Genomic DNA, 11,425 nt, shown 5'->3' with positions numbered 1-11,425 from the left:
AACATGTTTAGCAAACAAAAGTCAATGCATGGTAATCTCGGCCCTCACAGCTATCATCCATTTGGAGAGCATAAGCTGGGGAGTTTCTGATTGGTTCAGTCAGTTTCCTCTTGATTGCTAGTAATAGCATAAATTCTTCGTTCAACAGTGTCATGATGTTGGCCTGATGGGGGAGGTTTATGACCCCCATAAATACCTTTCCCCTTTTTCCTCTCTCTACTCTACCGATGTGACTCTAGTAAAGCCTTTGTTAACATTGAGAGAGAGTCTGGTGACATCAAAAGATGGGAAACGGAACCATATTTCGGTAATCCAAACAGTTGAAAATATGCGTTGGTACTTAATGAATATGATCTCAGATCAGTTGGTGTCTGAGACATGATTACTGATGATAGGACGACAAACTGTATCTTGGAAAATCTACACATTCTAGTTATCAGATTCACATGGAATTGTTGTGCAATTTAAATGTTTAAATATGAAACTGTTTTTGAAAAGATGAAATATAATTTTTAGCTTCTTAATGAGAGAACGGTTTGTCAGAAGAACACCACTCTGCTCACTCAGAGGCCCCGCCCAAGTGAACAGACATTGGTTGTAAACTATGAAACACTCCCTTCTTTCACCACTATATAAACCCGTTGACGAAAATGTAACTTCCTGTTCCAAGGACGTGTGGACTTGAGGTCCCCACGTTGAAAAGACAAAGACCACCTACAGAACTAAGCCAACTTCAGCAAGAACCTAATGAAATTAGCATCGAATTTCAATGTGAAGGTGACGACCTACACGCCGGAAGGATGAATTTCAACTATACCAGCCAGAATATAGCATGAGCTTAAAGTATGGCAACTTGGTATGAACTTTGAACTCTTATTCACTAAAGAAGTGATACCTCCTAACCGTTGTGTTAGCGCAGCAACTGTAGATATGGGCTAGGAGAGGACGGACAGAGTAACTGTTCTACCACACGATGACGGTACTACCAAGTATCCATTCTACCACCAGACATTCTTCAAAGGACAACCCGGCCTCCCATCTACGACCAACTGAACGAAGCGCAGCTCAGAGTAAATATTTATTGCATTTTCCTTTTTCAAATGGGCGGTAATTTAGAATGCAAAAGATACTGTATTTACGATAGCATAACTGCCTACGGCCCTATAGAGACACAAAACCTTTTTGCTCCTCAGTCTTCCCGCTCTTTCACTCAAACCAACCCCCTTTCTTTGTGTAACCAGCTGTCATATCTGTTCCGTCCGCTAGGGACGTTTTCCTTTATGACATAATTTGTACTCAATGTATGATACATTCTGTGTATATGTAATTCTGTGTGATTATTTAGGTATTTTGTAAATAAATAAACCAAATTTTGTATTGCTGATTCAACTTGTTAGCCAGTGTTCATGAAGATAACCAAGAATTTACAACTTTCAGATGAGACTAAATAAGGTGACGATTAAATATTTACTGCTATTTGATGTAAAAGATTACTAGGTCTTTAAGAGTTTATTCGGAAGATAACCGCTCTATAAACATTATTTCGTGGTGCCCCAACTTTCTAGTTAACTATTTACCTGATTAGCTTAATCAGGTAATATTAATTACAGAGAAATTATTTTATAGAATAGCATATCATATCACTTAATCCGGCATAGCCAAAGACACGACAACAGTGTTATCTGACAAAGGTATTGATGTGAGTTTCTGTGTCTCTGCCTCCCCACACATTGTTTTCACCATATCAATTGCGGCCGGTAATATCAAAGTCTTTGCAATAGAGTGTGGTTATTCAAGTGCAATTATTCAAGTGCAACGGTCAAATGCAGCCTTTTCCCATGATCTCTAAGGGCCACATTTGACCGTTGCACTTGAATCATTCCCACAGTGAATGGCTAGGCACAATACGCTATGAAACCACACACTATTGCAAACACTTTGATATTACCGGCCACAATTGATTGTGGTGATATTATTTATCAAAGTGCAGCTGATACTACTATTAAACCTTTGGATGCCATCTACCATTGTCACGCCCTGACCTTAGAGAGCCTTTTAATTACTTGGTTAGGTCAGGGTGTGATTTGGGTGGGCATTCTAGTTTTCTATTTCTTTGTTGGCCGGGTATGGTTCTCAATCAGAGGCAGCTGTCTATCGTTGTCTCTGATTGGGAATCATACTTAGGCAGCCTGTTTTCCACCCTAGTTTGTGGGATCTTGTTTTTGCACAGTTGCTGTCTAGCCCTGCAGAACTTTACGTTCGTTTATATTTTGTTGTTTTGTCAGTGTTTCAGTATTGAATATCATGAACACTTTCCACGCTGCGCTTTGGTCTCATTCATTCAACGACGGACGTAACAACCATAGTGCCTTTTGTTTTGTTACAGGTGACAGTTTTGATACTCACCACTGCATCCTGTATCAAAACGTTGGCTGGACTTCGCTAAAGACCCGTAGATCTCTACATTACTCCCTTTTTGTTTACAAGGCCCTACTTCATAAACTTCTGTCTCATCTAACTTTGCTGTTGAAGTATAGAAACTTGAATTGCCTAACCCGTTCACAGGATTGGTTAACTATTGAGGTTCGTAGGGTTTCCACCGAGCTAGGTAAATCTGCTTTTAGTTTTAATGCACCTTATTGCTGGAACAAAATTCAAAATACATTTCATGTTGATGTTCTGGGGCAGTTTGGGCAATTAAAAGCATTGACTGGGGACTTATTTGTGGAGGAAGATAAATGTTTTCTGATTGATTTGTGATATTTTATTTGTGCTTCCCATGACTGTGTTTTTGTATTTTATTGTATTTTTTGTATTTGTTTCCTACTAAATATTTGCCAACTTTAGCAATGCCATCGCATTTCCATGCCACTATGAGTTAGTGTCATTTAGACGAAACATCATGGGTGAAAGTAGATTTAATTTCTTACCGGTATGGGAATTTAATTAATTTCATATGATCTCTGTGGGTCAAGTAAAAGTTTATCATATCACTTTTAACATGTATTTGTCACGCCCTGATCTGTTCCACCTGTCCTTGTGCTTGTCTCCACCCTCTTCCAGGTGTCGCCCATCTTCCCCATTATGCCCTGGGTACATATATCTGTGTTCTCTGTTTGTCTGTTGCCAGTTCGTCTTGTTTGTCAAGTCAACCAGCGTTTTGTCTCAGCTCCTGGTTTTCCCCAGTCGCTCTTTTTCTCGCTCTCCTGGTTTTGACCTTTGCCTGCCCTGACTCTGAGCCCGCCTGCCTGACCACTCTACCTGCCCCTGACCCTGCCGGCCGTCCTGTGCCTTTACCACTACTCTGGATTATCGACCCTTGACCTGCCGTTTGCCTGCCCCTGTTGCTGTAATAAACATTGTACTTCAACACAGTCTGTATTTGGGTCTTACATGAAAGGTGATAGTATTTGCTTTTACAGTGGCATAAACACAACCAGTCATGATGTTTTAATCTGATTGTCAAACAATCACTTCAAAATGGCGCTGCTGTAGGCTACCTGCCCACGTTTGTCCACTCACAAAATAATTCTAGCATCCAAACTGAGCTGTGCACCCGACATTTGATGAATAGAAATAGACATCTGTTACAAAACACCTAAACATGTATTGTTATTCTGCGATTGTCATTAGCAGGCCTACAATTGTAGTCTGAATTTATGCTTCCCCTGCTGTCTGCATGTCTCGGTCTCATCTCGGCCACTCATCTTCACCTTGGCAAAATGTCAAACCACAACACAATTTGGAGCGTATACCACTCGGTTTCAAGCCAACTCGCTCATTTTTCAATAATGGTGTAGTAGCCTATAGCTTTCTAGGCATTTTGTGTTAATTATTGTGATAGGCGTTTTACCGGTACGGCGTACCCCTCTATTTATTTTGCCAGGAAGCCGTCCCGGACCGCATTAACTTACTTTCACCCGTGCGAAACAGTCACATTCGCCTCTGAGGAGCAAACCATGTCTAGGGCACAAATAAATGCTGGATGCAGCTATGGTGGTAATAGCTAACTCATGACTACAACAGTGTACATACTAGCAGCAACAAACCCAAACCAACCATAGTAAAACATATCACAATTGGTTACCCGGGCTGAATCCAATCTGTAGCCAGTCAGTCTACATCTATGAAGCATAGAATTATCTTCCAAATGAGATTACATTATTTCTCAAGTTATGTTTATAATTGAGGGATGATGACAATCGTTGATCCAATTTTTTTTTAAACAAAGTGCACAGTTGGTTGTCAGACTGATCCCTTGGTCATGAACGGATGCCTGGACCTACCAGAAGGAGCAAAGGTGGGTATCATAACATGTCCACCAATGTGATTAAAAAATGCAGCATTGAAAGTCCCCAAGAACACAGTGGCCTCCATCATTCTTAAATGGAAGAAGTTTGGAACCACCAAGACACTTCCTAGAGCTGGCTGCCCGGCCAAACTGAGCAATCACGGGAGAAGGGCCTTGGTCAAGGAGGTGACCAAGAACCTGATGGTCACTTTGAGAGAGCTCCAGAGTTCCTCTGTGGAGATGGGAGAACCTTCTAGAAGAACAACCATCTCTGCAGCACTCAATCAATCAGGCCTTTATGGTAGTGACCAGAGGGAAGCCACTTCTTTAGTAAAAGGCACATGATAGCCTGCTTGGAGATGCCAAATGGCACCTAAAGACTCTCAGACAATGACAAACAAGATTATCTGGTCTTCTGAAACCAAGATTGAACTCTTTGGCCTAAATACCAAGAGTCACGTCCGGAGGAAACCTGGCCTCATCCCTATGGTGAAGCATGGTGGCAGCATCATGCTGTGGGGATGTTTTCAGTGGCAAGGACTGGGAGACTATTGAGGATTGAGGGAAAGATGAATGGGGCAAAGTACAGAGAGATCCTTGATGAAATCTTGCTCCAGAACGCTCAGGACCTCAGGCTGTGGCGAAGGTTCACCTTCCAACAGGACAACGACCCTAAGCACATAGCCAAGAAAATGCAGGAGTGGCTTCAGAACAAGTCTCTGAATGTCCTTGATTGGCCCAGTCAGAGCCCGGACTTGAACATCTCTGGAGAGACCAAAAAATAGCTGTGCAGCAACACTTCCCATCCAACCTGACAGAGCTTGAGAGGATCTACAGAGAAGAATGGGAGAAGCTCCCAAAATACAGGTGTGTCAAGCTTGTAGCGTCATACCCAAGAAAATCCTGGCTGTAATCGCTGCCAAACGTGTTTCAACAAAGTACTGAGTAAAAGGTCTGAATAGTTATGAAATGTGATATTTCAGAATTTTATTTTCAATAAATTTGCTAAAATATCTAAATGTCACGTTAATCTTCCTCCTCTTCTGAGGAGGAGTAGTTGGAAGGATCGGAGGACCAATATGCAGCATGGTAAGTGTTCATCTTGAATTTATTTAGAAAAGAGAACACTGAACGAACTATACAAAAATAACAAACAAGAAGCTACCGAATAATAGTGCTGACACAAAACACTACACATAGACAATCACCCACAACCCACAATGACAAAACAGGCTACCTAAATATAGCTCCCAATCAGAGACAACGACAAACACCTGCCTCTGATTGAGAACCATATCAGGCCAAACACATAGAAATAGACAAACTAGACATACAACATAGAATGCCCACTCAGATCACACCCTGACCAAACAAAACATAGAAACATACAAAGCAAACTATGGTCAGGGCGTGACACTAAATCTGATTTTTGCTTTGTCATTATGGGGTATTGTGTGTAGATTGATGAGGAGGAAAAAAACGATTTAATCCATTTTAGAATACGGCTATAACGTAACAAAATGTGGTAAAAGTAAGTTCAGCAATTGAATTATTTTAATATTACTCTGTAGGCTACTCTGTGCAAGAAGAGTGCCATCCTTCTGCATCACACATCTGCCTGTAATTATTTACCCATGAGGCAAACTCTGTCATATCCAGGATGTCATACACTCCACACCTCCTGCCACCTGACTATAACCTGTAATATATTATATAGATGGAAGGGACTTCATCACCCACTGGAGACTTGAAGACAGAACCTCACCCAAGAGAGCTGTGCATGTCAGTGTGTTAGACAGCCAAATCCTTAGATTTGGGCAAGTAGAAGATATAAATAGAAATGCCATTCTAGTTCTGATTAAACTTGTTGTATTCTACACACAACTGATTTTGATTTGTTAGGTGAAGTGTAGGCATACAGTTGTTATAAGCACATCAATATGATATTTACAGCAGAAAATGTTTTGTCTTTGTAGGACAAACAAATCCATCGTTCTTTTTGTTGATGTATCTACACTCAAGCTGGGTGTGTCACGTTCCTGACCTGTTTTCTGTTTAGTTTTGTGTGTTAGTTGGTCAGGACGTGAGTTTGGGTGGGCATTCTATGTTATCTGTTTCTATGTTGGTTTAGGGTTGCCTGGTATGGCTCTCAATTGGAGGCAGGTGTTTGGCGTTCCTCTAATTGAGAGTCATATTTAGGTAGGCTGTTCACAGTGTTTGTTTGTGGGTGGTTGTCTCCTGTGTCAGTGTTTGTCGCACCATACGGGACTGTTACGGTTTGTTCATTTCATGTAGGCTATTTTTCCCTGTTCGTGCGTTCTCGTGTTTATGTATGTTCGTCGTTCAGGTCTGTCTACTTTCGTTTTGTTATTTTGTATCATTATCAAGTATAGTTCGTTTTTGTCTTGTCTTTAATAAATATTATGTGTTCACAACCCGCTGCGCCTTGGTTCCCTCACTACTCCTCCTTTTCGGTAGAAGAGGAGGAGGACCGTCGTTACAGAACCACCCACCAATCCAGAGCCAAGCAGCGGTGTAAACGGAGTAAGGGACAGCGAAAGAAGGAGGAATGGACTTGGGACGATGTATTGGATGGTAAAGGTTGCTACACATGGGAGGAGATCCTGGCTGGAAGGGATCGCCTCCCATGGGAACAGGTGGAGGCACTGAGGAGAACAGAGGCAACCGGAGAAGGGAACCGGCGTTATGAGGGGACGCGTCTTGCACGGAAGCCCGAAAAGCCCGTGAGTAACTCCCAAAAATTTCTTGGGGGGGGGCTAAGGGGTTGTGGGCCAAGGGCAGGTAGGAGACCTGCGCCCACTTCCCAGGCTAACCGTGGAGAGCGGGAGTACGGGCAGACACCGTGTTACGCAGTAGAGCGCACGGTGTCTCCTGTACGTGTGCATAGCCCGGTGCGGGTTATTCCACCTCCCCGCACTGGTAGGGCTAGATTGGGCATTGAGCCAGGTGTCATGAGGCCGGCTCAACGCGTCTGGTCTCCAGTGCGTCTCCTCGGGCCGGCATACATGGCACCTGCCTTATGCATGGTTTCCCCGGTTCGCCTACACAGCCCGGTGCGGGTTATTCCACCTCCCCGCACTGGGCAGGCGACCGGGAGCATTCAACCAGGTAAGGTTGGGCAGGCTCAATGCTCAAGAGAGCCAGTACGCCTGCACGGTCCGGTATTTCCGGCGCCACCTCCCCGCCCCAGCCTAGTACCTACAGTGCCTACACTACGCACTAGGCTACCAGTGCGTCTCCTGAGCCCTGTTCCTCCTCTACGCACTCTCCCTGTAGTGCGTGTATCCAGTTCGGTGCCTCCAGTTCCGGCACCACGCACTAAGCCTCCTGTGCGTCTCCAGAGCCCTGTACACACTGTTTCTTCTCCCCCTACTAATCCTGATGTGCTTGCCCTCAGCCCGGTGTCACCAGTGCCGGTACCACGCACCAGGTATAGAGTGGGCTTTGAGAGTCCAGTGTGCCCTGTCCCTGCTCCCCGCACTAGTAGGAAGGTGCTTATCCTTAGCCCGGTGCCTCCAGTTCCGGCACCACGCACCAGGTCTACAGTGCGCCTTATCCGGCCAGAGCCATCCGTCTCCCCAGCGCCATCTGAGCCATCCGTCTCCCCAGCGCCATCTGAGCCATCCGTCTCCCCAGCGCCATCTGAGCCATCCGTCTCCCCAGCGCCATCTGAGCCATCCGTCTCCCCAGCGCCGTCTGAGCCGCCCGTCTGCCATGAGCCTGCAAAGCCGCCCGTCTGCCATGAGCCTGCAAAGCCGCCCGTCTGCCATGAGCCTGCAAAGCCGCCCGTCTGCCATGAGCCTACAGAGCCGTCCGCCAGACAGGAGCCGCTAGAGCCGCCCGCCAGACAGGAGCCGCTAGAGCCGTCCGTCAGACAGGGTCTGCCAGAGCCGCCAACCAGACAGGATCTGCCAGAGCCGCCAACCAGACAGGATCTGCCAGAGCCGCCAGCCAGACAGGATCTGCCAGAGCCGCCAGCCAGACAGGATCTGCCAGAGCCGCCAGCCAGACAGGATCTGCCAGAGCCGTCAGCGAGCCATGAGCAGCCAGAGCCGTCAACCTGCCATGAGCGTCCAGAGCCGTCAACCTGCCATGAGCAGCCAGAGCCGTCAGCGAGCCATGAGCAGCCAGAGCCGTCAGCGAGCCATGAGCAGCCAGAGCCGTCAGCGAGCCATGAGCAGCCAGAGCCGTCAGCGAGCCATGAGCAGCCAGAGCCGTCAGAGAGCCATGAGCAGCCAGAGCCATCAGAGAGCCATGAGCGTCCAGAGCCGTCAGCCAGCCATGAGCGTCCAGAGCCGTCAGCCAGCCATGAGCGTCCAGAGCCGTCAGCCAGCCATGAGCGTCCAGAGCCGTCAGCCTGCCATGAGCGTCCAGAGCCGTCAGCCTGCCATGAGCGTCCAGAGCCGTCAGCCTGCCATGAGCGTCCAGAGCCGTCAGCCTGCCATGAGCGTCCAGAGCCGTCAGTCAGCCATGAGCTGTCCCTCAGCCAGAAGCGGCTAGTAATTCAGAACTGCCCCTCAGTCCAGAGCTGTCTCTCTGTCCGGAGCTGCCCTTCAGTCCGGAGTTGCCCCTCTATCCTGAGCTACCTCTTTATCCTGAGCTACCTCTCTCTCCTAAGCTATCCCTCTGTCCTGAGCTATCCCTATGTCCTGAGCTACCTTGTCCCAGAGCTGTCCTTGATTCTGGTGTTGCCCCTAAATTTAGGTGGGGTTATTTGGAGGGTGGTCATTGTGGGGAGGCTACGGAAGCGGGGATTGAATATGGTGGGGTGGGAACCACGCCCGGAGCCTAAGCCACCACCGTGGTCAGATGCCCACCCAGACCCTCCCCTGGACTTTTTGGTGATGCGTTCGGAGTACGCATCTTGAGGGGGGGGTTATGTCACGTTCCTGACCTGTTTTCTGTTTAGTTTTGTGTGTTAGTTGGTCAGGACGTGAGTTTGGGTGGGCATTCTATGTTATCTGTTTCTATGTTGGTTTAGGGTTGCCTGGTATGGCTCTCAATTGGAGGCAGGTGTTTGGCGTTCCTCTAATTGAGAGTCATATTTAGGTAGGCTGTTCACAGTGTTTGTTTGTGGGTGGTTGTCTCCTGTGTCAGTGTTTGTCGCACCATACGGGACTGTTACGGTTTGTTCATTTCATGTAGGCTATTTTTCCCTGTTCGTGCGTTCTCGTGTTTATGTATGTTCGTCGTTCAGGTCTGTCTACTTTCGTTTTGTTATTTTGTATCATTATCAAGTATAGTTCGTTTTTGTCTTGTCTTTAATAAATATTATGTGTTCACAACCCGCTGCGCCTTGGTTCCCTCACTACTCCTCCTTTTCGGTAGAAGAGGAGGAGGACCGTCGTTACAGGGTGATGTTTGTGCAGGGATATTAGTTCTGGGATTTGTCTCCCAAAAAAGATCTAACAGCGGACATAAGGAGAGACGAGACGAGACAAAACTAGCCAGTTATAGAATATTGTGTTGTTGGAAAGCTGAGCTGACTGAAGACCGTGCACGGGCATTCAACTTGCAGTAATTGATATCGTTTACACAATAAAATGTATTTACATGAGGTGATGGCCATTGAAACTAAGTTGTAGAACGAGTGTCTTATGAAAAACATTCCAGACACTGGCTCTTGCTGTCTTGCCATAACTGATTTGACAGAAATATCAGTTAAATTGATAGACAGCTTCAGCTATCACCAAGCTAGGTTAGCAGGCTGCTGTCAGCTTAGCTAAACACAAGGTCAGCGCAGGCTTTAGCCTACACATAGAACTGAATTAGCTGACCATATTGAGATGACGAGTCAGTCAGGAGGAGAGAAGTCCTCAACATAAAAATGTTGTTCTCTCCATAGCAAAGCTAGCTTACCTTACCTTGCTATACTCACTACTGCACATGTTTGTTGTGATTGAATGACAAGGACACACCCAAGAAACACCCACATCAAACCACACCCTTAAGACAACTCTCGTTTGCCTTCTGTCATGACATTTTTTTTATGAGTATGGTATTTTTTTGTCATGGTATTTTTTTAATGAGCGTTGATATAAAAATAGGCCAAATCGGGAAGTGCAGTTGACCTTTTAAAGTAATCAATTTTCTCATATTGATGCCACATAGGCCGTTTTCAAAGGGATTCGCTGGATTTCAGGGGCAGTCGCTCTTAAACATTTCCCTCCCTGTTCTTGTCTCAGACCCTCATTTCATGTATCAGAATCAGATACTGGATAGGAGAGCGCAGTCCTAATCCTAACTCCTAACCCTAACCTTAATTCTAACCCTACCCCTAAACCTAAAATAGCATTCCTCATGGTGACTGGCAATATGTCCCCACTTGTCCGAATGTCCCTTGTTTTACTATCCTTGTGAGGACTTCTGGTATCCACAAGGATAGTTAAACAAAAAAACACACACACACACACACACACACACACACACACACACACACACACACACACACACACAGAGGTGAGTCCATTACCTATTGAACTAGAATTATTTACTCCTCCCTTACACAAAACATGTCCACAGATAAGGACAAGGCAATGTGCAATATGCACCCAGGGTAAAGGTATTCAGTGGTTTTCTTTATCTTTTTAAAATGTTACAATGCCACTCTTCTTACATAGGACAAACTGTATACTCCTCTGATAAACAAAATATTACTTTAATTATATAGGCCCAGTGTAATAATATAGTAATAACAACTGTACTGTAGTGCTTATGTTAAATGACTGACTGCAACCTTTGTTTCAGTATCGTTTCTCTCTCTGGCGGTTTGATTACGTAACTTTGGCGCCATTGACTCACCCTTTCCCTTTAAATCGTCCCAAAAACGTAATATATTAACATAGGCTGCAGTATGCGCGGGAGAGGCTTTTGATCGACAGTGGTCCAATCCCAGTCTACTGTCAAATGAACCGCCCTTTAGTACCATTGGTTGATTCGTCCAATATACGTAGCGGATTCATTTGCGTTATTAACATTGGTTCAATCTGCTGTCAGTACGTAAAGGCGCGCTCAAGAACGTTTAAAACTCATTGGATAAAAAGTACAAACCAATCAGCGTACTTTGAATGTTCCGATGATGACCATTGGTTACTGTGTTGCGCTCGTTCGGGT

At 45.5% G+C, this 11,425-nt stretch overlaps 1 long non-coding RNA gene across 1 annotated transcript; it reads left to right on the top strand.

Annotated features, from left to right (window-relative positions):
- The first annotated feature begins 499 nt into the window (after positions 1–499).
- Positions 500–3,374, top strand: LOC139545956 (uncharacterized). Its single transcript, XR_011669160.1, has 2 exons — positions 500–1,070; positions 2,387–3,374. It is a non-coding gene; the product is annotated as an uncharacterized lncRNA (long non-coding RNA).
- The last annotated feature ends 8,051 nt before the right edge of the window (positions 3,375–11,425 follow it).

The sequence above is a fragment of the Salvelinus alpinus genome, chromosome 19 (genome assembly GCF_045679555.1).
Source record: "Salvelinus alpinus chromosome 19, SLU_Salpinus.1, whole genome shotgun sequence".
Lineage (NCBI taxonomy): Eukaryota > Metazoa > Chordata > Actinopteri > Salmoniformes > Salmonidae > Salvelinus > Salvelinus alpinus.
The sequence above is the reverse complement of the archived record's forward strand: the minus strand, read 5'-3'. Positions and strand labels throughout refer to the sequence as shown.